Consider the following 6,000-nt stretch of genomic DNA (forward strand, 5'->3'; position numbering starts at 1 on the left):
CAGCCACCATGCTGTTCTTGCTGCTCCCTTTAATTCCACTAAGAGGTTAACGGGATGTCAGGTAGAGTTGAGTTCTACCTCACCGTTCACACCTGTTTGCCTTGCTATCAGTGCTCGATTAATCACTTACTTTCCAGGACAAACAGTTTATTACCCCGGTTCCCTTATCACAACATAAAAAAGACCCTCAGGTAAAAGAGATAATCACAGGCTGTTACTGCAGAAAGGAAGAAAAAGTAAAAAAAAAACAGGGATGTAGGGTAATGGAACTTCTTACATGTCATTAACAATGGCTGTCTACAGCAAAGCCTCTAGGCTACAAAATACCAGCTGTAGCACTAGGTGCCAAACTGCCTCCTTGACTGATGCAGTTTTGTTTTCTTGTTTCTGAAACCAAACCAAAACTACAGCCGGGCACTAAAACACTCATGTAAAATACACCCAATCATACTTTAGAGTATAAACTCTTTTCCCAGCTTCTTTTGCAGGTTCATTCTTTTTCTCTTCTGAGAGCCAAAGGAAATCAAGTGTGCATGAAGCACTTTTTGTGTTTCCATGAGCAGCTTAAATATTTCCACATCACCTCTTCAGAGCTCTTAATAAGATGAGCTTCACTGGGGACAGGGGGAGAGGGGTGGTGCTGAAACGGCAGGGGAAAACTACTTCATAACTCTGCTCCATTCGATACAAAACATGAAAGGGACGCACAGGCACACCACCGAACTAGAAGATAGAGCTCTGCTTACCTTTAACGGCGGATTCAATGTGCTTTTGATCCCTCAGGCATAACAGAGCAACAAAACAAGAAGCTGACAAGCAGAAACGCAGAAACTTGGGGAAAGCTCTAGATCATCTCTGTCCCAGTGTTCCCTCTTCTGAGATCGGAGTCGCTCACAAATTCAGTATGTACTTTGCCCCTCTGCTGCTACTTTGGAGGTTAGCTAAATGAAAACCCTACTGCAGCTCAGCCCCCAACACTTCCTTAGTGCTCGAGCTGCAGTTCCTGGCTGAAACAGTCCTCCCTCTGCGCTTGTTCCATGATCCCTCCCTCTGCTGAGAGCAGCCTCATTAACACTGAGAGATCAGGAGGGCTGGAAAACGAGAAGGCTCTACTGGCACATGCATGGAGGTGGTTTAAAAACTACATCACTAGATGTCCGTTAGGGAATCACATGAACAGCCACCAAAAATAAAAAACAAAATAATAAAATATGCTGATTTCTTTTGTGCAAAGGCTTAAAAAAGGAAAGGTAATAGTTTACAACACTGTACTAATGCAGTCAAAAAATTCGTTTTTGATTTTAAAAAAGCTTCAGAGAATCACGGTATTCAAGTTAATCACCTTTTCATCTTTAAAAATAGCAGGTGAACTTACTTCAGATCTTTAAACAGATAGGAACAGAATCAAGACCAGTAAGCACTTCAGAGGAACGTAACAAAGTGATCATCCAGGGCCAAGAGTAAAAATAACTTATACAACGACAAACAACAAAAAACAATGTTGCAAGACAATCTAACAGAGGTATCTGGTTCTATCATTTATGTTTCTTGAGCAATCAAAATACATTTTAATATAGAGTGAACATAATATAGAGATTTAACATAGAGTGAACGTCTTAATTATGGTGTTCCACTAATTTTGTATTTTGTAAATAAACTGATATATTTTGATTTCTATAATGAAAGAAAGAACAAAACTTGGAGTTAGGGTTGTTTAAGATCAAGTCCTTATTTGCAGTTTAATTTTCTTGTTTTGTTAGCACCACAGGCTGAAGTCTGAAAAGGAGTGGAAAAGTGTCAGAACTATTCCTTTTTCCACTTAAAACAGTGGGTCTCTTCAAAACCCAACATCTATATTCTTTTTATCTATTTTAATGTTTTAATTGGGCTTGGTATAGTTACCGTAAAATGCAGACTTTTGGATGTTTTATTTGATTGGTATCTTTTAGCACAGATAAATAACAGTAAAAGTCATTTTTTTTTCATATTGGGTAGCAGATAGCACCCCAGGTCTGGAAGTGAACCCAGGAACCCAGTGACCACTGCAACACCACGAGGCCAGCAATCCACAGAAAGATTATAAATCAGCCCTGACCTGATGACCTCCTTAGTGAGGACACGCTTTTTTTCTCCTCTGCCAGCAATCCTACTTCTCTATACTCACAAGTATAACAGCAGTAGTAATTATGAGTAAGGTACTCTAAGGTTTGGCAACTCCATGTGGAAGCCCATCCCAGCTTCAACCAAGCTTGTCTTTTTATCTTTTTACCACATTCATACCAATCTTTCACACCTTGTCCACAACAGTTCAAAGTAAGCTATACATCAGTTTACGAACCAAATCTAAGTGACTGACTGGCCAGTGTTCCTCTTCATTAAAATAATTTGTTCCTCTCTACCTAACAATGATGCTGAAACGTTTTGTATTACAGTATGTGATACAGTCTATCAGCATAATGTAGTATGTTAAAAGTATTTTGTAGAAGAATGGTCAGTACAAGACCTGGGTTTCTAATGGAAAGATAAGAACAATGCAAAATGTCTTCCGAGTGCAAATAAATATCCAAATTACTTATTTGTATGGTAACCAAAAGATGCCTCAATCCCTTCAAATTATGCATGTTTCAAAAAATGTACTTTTCAATAAGTTTAAGGTCAATGGTATCTGACAAATTATTTTTAAATCAGAAAAAATTGTGATTCCCTTAAAGTAGCAAGTACAGTACCTCACTTTATGAGCTACTAGTGCTTTTTCCATTAACCAGGTCATTCTGCGGTTTCTTTAGTTGCACCATTGCCATCTTGTTGTCGCTGACTATTGCTGTGCTCCTCAGCCTCAATCATTTTTTGTTGCTTTAATGATTTTTGCCCCAATACTTTTATACTTTTCTCAAAGGAAGAATTTAAATTTGAGGTATTTCTCAATCCACAAATGGAAAGGATAAAAAAATACTTTCTCTGCGGTTTCTCTCATTTTTTTTGACCGCCCAAATATTTTGTGGTTGCACAGCTTGATGTTGAAGATCTGCTCTAGAAACTGACGAGATACACACCTGTCCAGCATGATGGCGATTGATTACATTGTTCTAATTCCGGGAGGCTGTACTAGAGAGGCGTGTGCGTTTTCATCTGAGAAATGACTGTGTGGCGGAACTACGGTGAACTATGAGGCTTTAGGAGTACCAGAAAGGAGGATCTGAGTGATGCACTCTCAGATTCCCTCCCATCTCCCTCCTTTCTGAACCAAGTGTTCTCCCAGTGCTGCCTGTCTGGCGACAGTAATCTCGTGGTGACAGTGCCATCCCGCTAATTTCACCCATGAACACTCAGGCTGAGGCACAAGTCTCGGTTTGTTATATTATAATGTTTAGAAGATCACATAAGGCCAATTAGCCCATCTAGGCCCATCTGTTACTTAACTGATCTCAGCTGTTTCGTCAAGGAAGCCAGGCTATTGGCTTGAACAACATGGCTGGGCAGCTTGTTCCACACTCCCACAACCCTTTGGATAAAGAAATGCCTGATATTCTTCAATTTAAAATGCACTTCCACTTATTTACCACTTACACGTTTCTGGAACATGGTTCATTTTTTACAGTTCGTTTTGAAGAAATCAGCTGAATTGATTTTGTCACTGCAGGAGGTCCTTTTTTGTCGGAGGATTGCAAATAACTTGTATGAGATCCCCTCATAGTCTTCTCTGTCCAAGACTAAAAAGGTTTAGTTCCTTCAGGCTTTCAGTGTAGGACGTTTGCTCAACCCTGAAATGTATCTGTTCCTCCAGACTCATTCCAGAGTCTGTACGTCATTCCATAATATGGTGCCAGAATTATACACAAAATTCTTAATGAGGCCTTTCTAGTGCATTAAACAATTTTAATATACCATCCCTTCATCTAAATTATATGCTTTTAAACTGTGCATCCTAACATTTTGTTTGCATTTTTAATTGCTCGTGTGGAACATGTAAACGATGTGTCAACATAAACACCCAAGTCTTTTTCATAAGCAAGGCCTTCATCAGTTTCAGGTTTGTCGACCTTGAAGCGCCACCAGATATAAGAGGAATAGACATTATAAACTTTATGTAAAGATATAACCCATTCCTAAGTGATTTATAACAGCAGCTTTTGTTAGATAGTAACTGCCATTATTTCAATTACTAAATGTAAATGAGAATGCATTAGTTTACTTGTACAACTACACATGTAAACAGACAATATTAATCATAGCTTATTGGGTGTATGACATGTATAGAATTTGGGTTATAAACAAGGACGTATGACAGGGAAGCTAACAGAATGTCTCCAGTTAAAACTCCAATCTGCACTTGCTTCAGAAACCATTCTATCTCAGTTATCAAATTAATAATTCCCAAATATACTAAAGATCCTAAGGTTACATCCACAATAAAAGTATAACTATACATAACACGTATTGATGCATATTAGGGAGTGTCCGTTGTAAACAAACATCTTATTGCAGGCCTTAAACTTAAAATATTATACAAGCAAATCAAACTAAAAATGAAAACAGCCATCTTAAATGGGATAAGCGGCCCACGGCGTGTAACCAGGCAGTCAAAAAGCTTAAAAGACAGAGTCTTTCAGGAGACTGTACGAGCTTTTTTATGCATTCGCGTCTGTTTTCGTGCTAAAATACACCGGCTGTAATCACGTTTACGTTATAAACCAATTCCCTTCATTTACTGAAATATTTAAAAACCTTTACCTACCTTTTGGACATGAGCTTATGCGCGTTGCATGCTAACAATAATAATTACTGACACGTACCTGAATGAAAAACATAAACGCGTAAGTCGCCGATTTAGATTCTATATACGTTGGGGTTTCATGTTGATGCTAGCCAGAAAAAAACTTGAAACAAAATATATACACACGAACAATGCTTAATGCGCGTGTTGCGGCACGTCTCGATATTATCTACGAAGACGTCACCTGTCAAACAACAACATGAAGTTTAACAATCTCCACTTTTTATCTCTTTTTACAGTGCCAATCCAAGATAGGTCTTAAATGTGCGTTCTGCAGTCTTATGTGAGCATCAGCTACTGTACCAAGCAACAGTCAGCAGTGTACAGAGATATGCATACTTAAGTTAAAGTTTAACTTAATCTGAACCGGTTGTAATAATCAAAAATACGCACAATACCGTGCGTGGAGGTCAGCATTAGAATTACCATTGTTACTTCTCATTTGTCTGTTAACAATGCGCATAATAATTTTTTAAAGAAGTGGGTACAATTTAAAGAAAACAGGTTTTTGTAAATTAACTGTGCATCAAAAAACGCAAAATGAAAGATTGTTTATGCCTGTTTCACTCGGGAACGGACCACACACCTGGCATGAGAACTGGGTGAGATTTTCTGATAGTCCGCACCTCTCTCATGAATAGAAAAAAAAATCAAATTTCGCCGCATTAGAAGGCATACTTTCCTAACAAGGTCTGGCTCTTTAAAGAGTCGTGTATGGGTTGCCTCTGATATGAGTGCTTTGAATTTCGCTGCAAATATCAAATGTTTCGGACCAGAAACTTTCCGTCAGATTCGACTTGTTTCTCACTGGCTGGTCCGTCAGAGGCAGCCGAAGCTTGTGAGATTTCATTTAAGGAATAACTTCTTATTCATATTTAATGGATGTGGGCGGAGTCCACAATTTTTCGCAAGAGATGACTCGCCCTTAATGCCGAAAAGGGTCCCGGTGCACTACAGGGAGTCAGTTCACCTTCCGCGGAGTCGATCGGCGGTTCCATCCTGGAGAGCAGCATGAAGTGCAAGGCTATTATTCCTCAGTAGGTGGCACAGCTCATAGGCTGACACCCTCTAAGAGTATCATCATTATTAGTAACAGATAAGTCATTAGTAACTACTGAGGAGTAACAGTATCTTTAGTAATTGAGAGAGAGTAATACTGTATTGCCATTACAATATTGCTTTTGGTATGATTGCGCATCCATTATTGGCCTCTCTGACTCTCGAGG

The 6,000-nt window shown here is 38.9% G+C and overlaps 1 protein-coding gene across 2 annotated transcripts in view; it reads right to left on the reverse strand.

The window, feature by feature from the left end:
- The window catches only part of tns3.2 (tensin 3, tandem duplicate 2), an 83,679-nt gene extending 78,869 nt beyond the window's left edge, over positions 1-4,810 (reverse strand). Inside the window, exon 1 of one of the 2 annotated variants that reach the window (XM_069190903.1) lies at positions 4,794-4,810. The gene's annotated coding sequence lies outside the window, so the exon portion shown is untranslated. Of the gene's footprint in view, positions 1-746; positions 1,018-4,793 lie in introns of those variants that run through there. The other variant, XM_069190902.1, reaches the window with a different exon arrangement.
- Positions 4,811-6,000: the final 1,190 nt, after the last annotated feature.

Source organism: Lepisosteus oculatus, chromosome 6 (assembly GCF_040954835.1).
Source record: "Lepisosteus oculatus isolate fLepOcu1 chromosome 6, fLepOcu1.hap2, whole genome shotgun sequence".
Taxonomy (NCBI): Eukaryota; Metazoa; Chordata; class Actinopteri; order Semionotiformes; family Lepisosteidae; genus Lepisosteus; species Lepisosteus oculatus.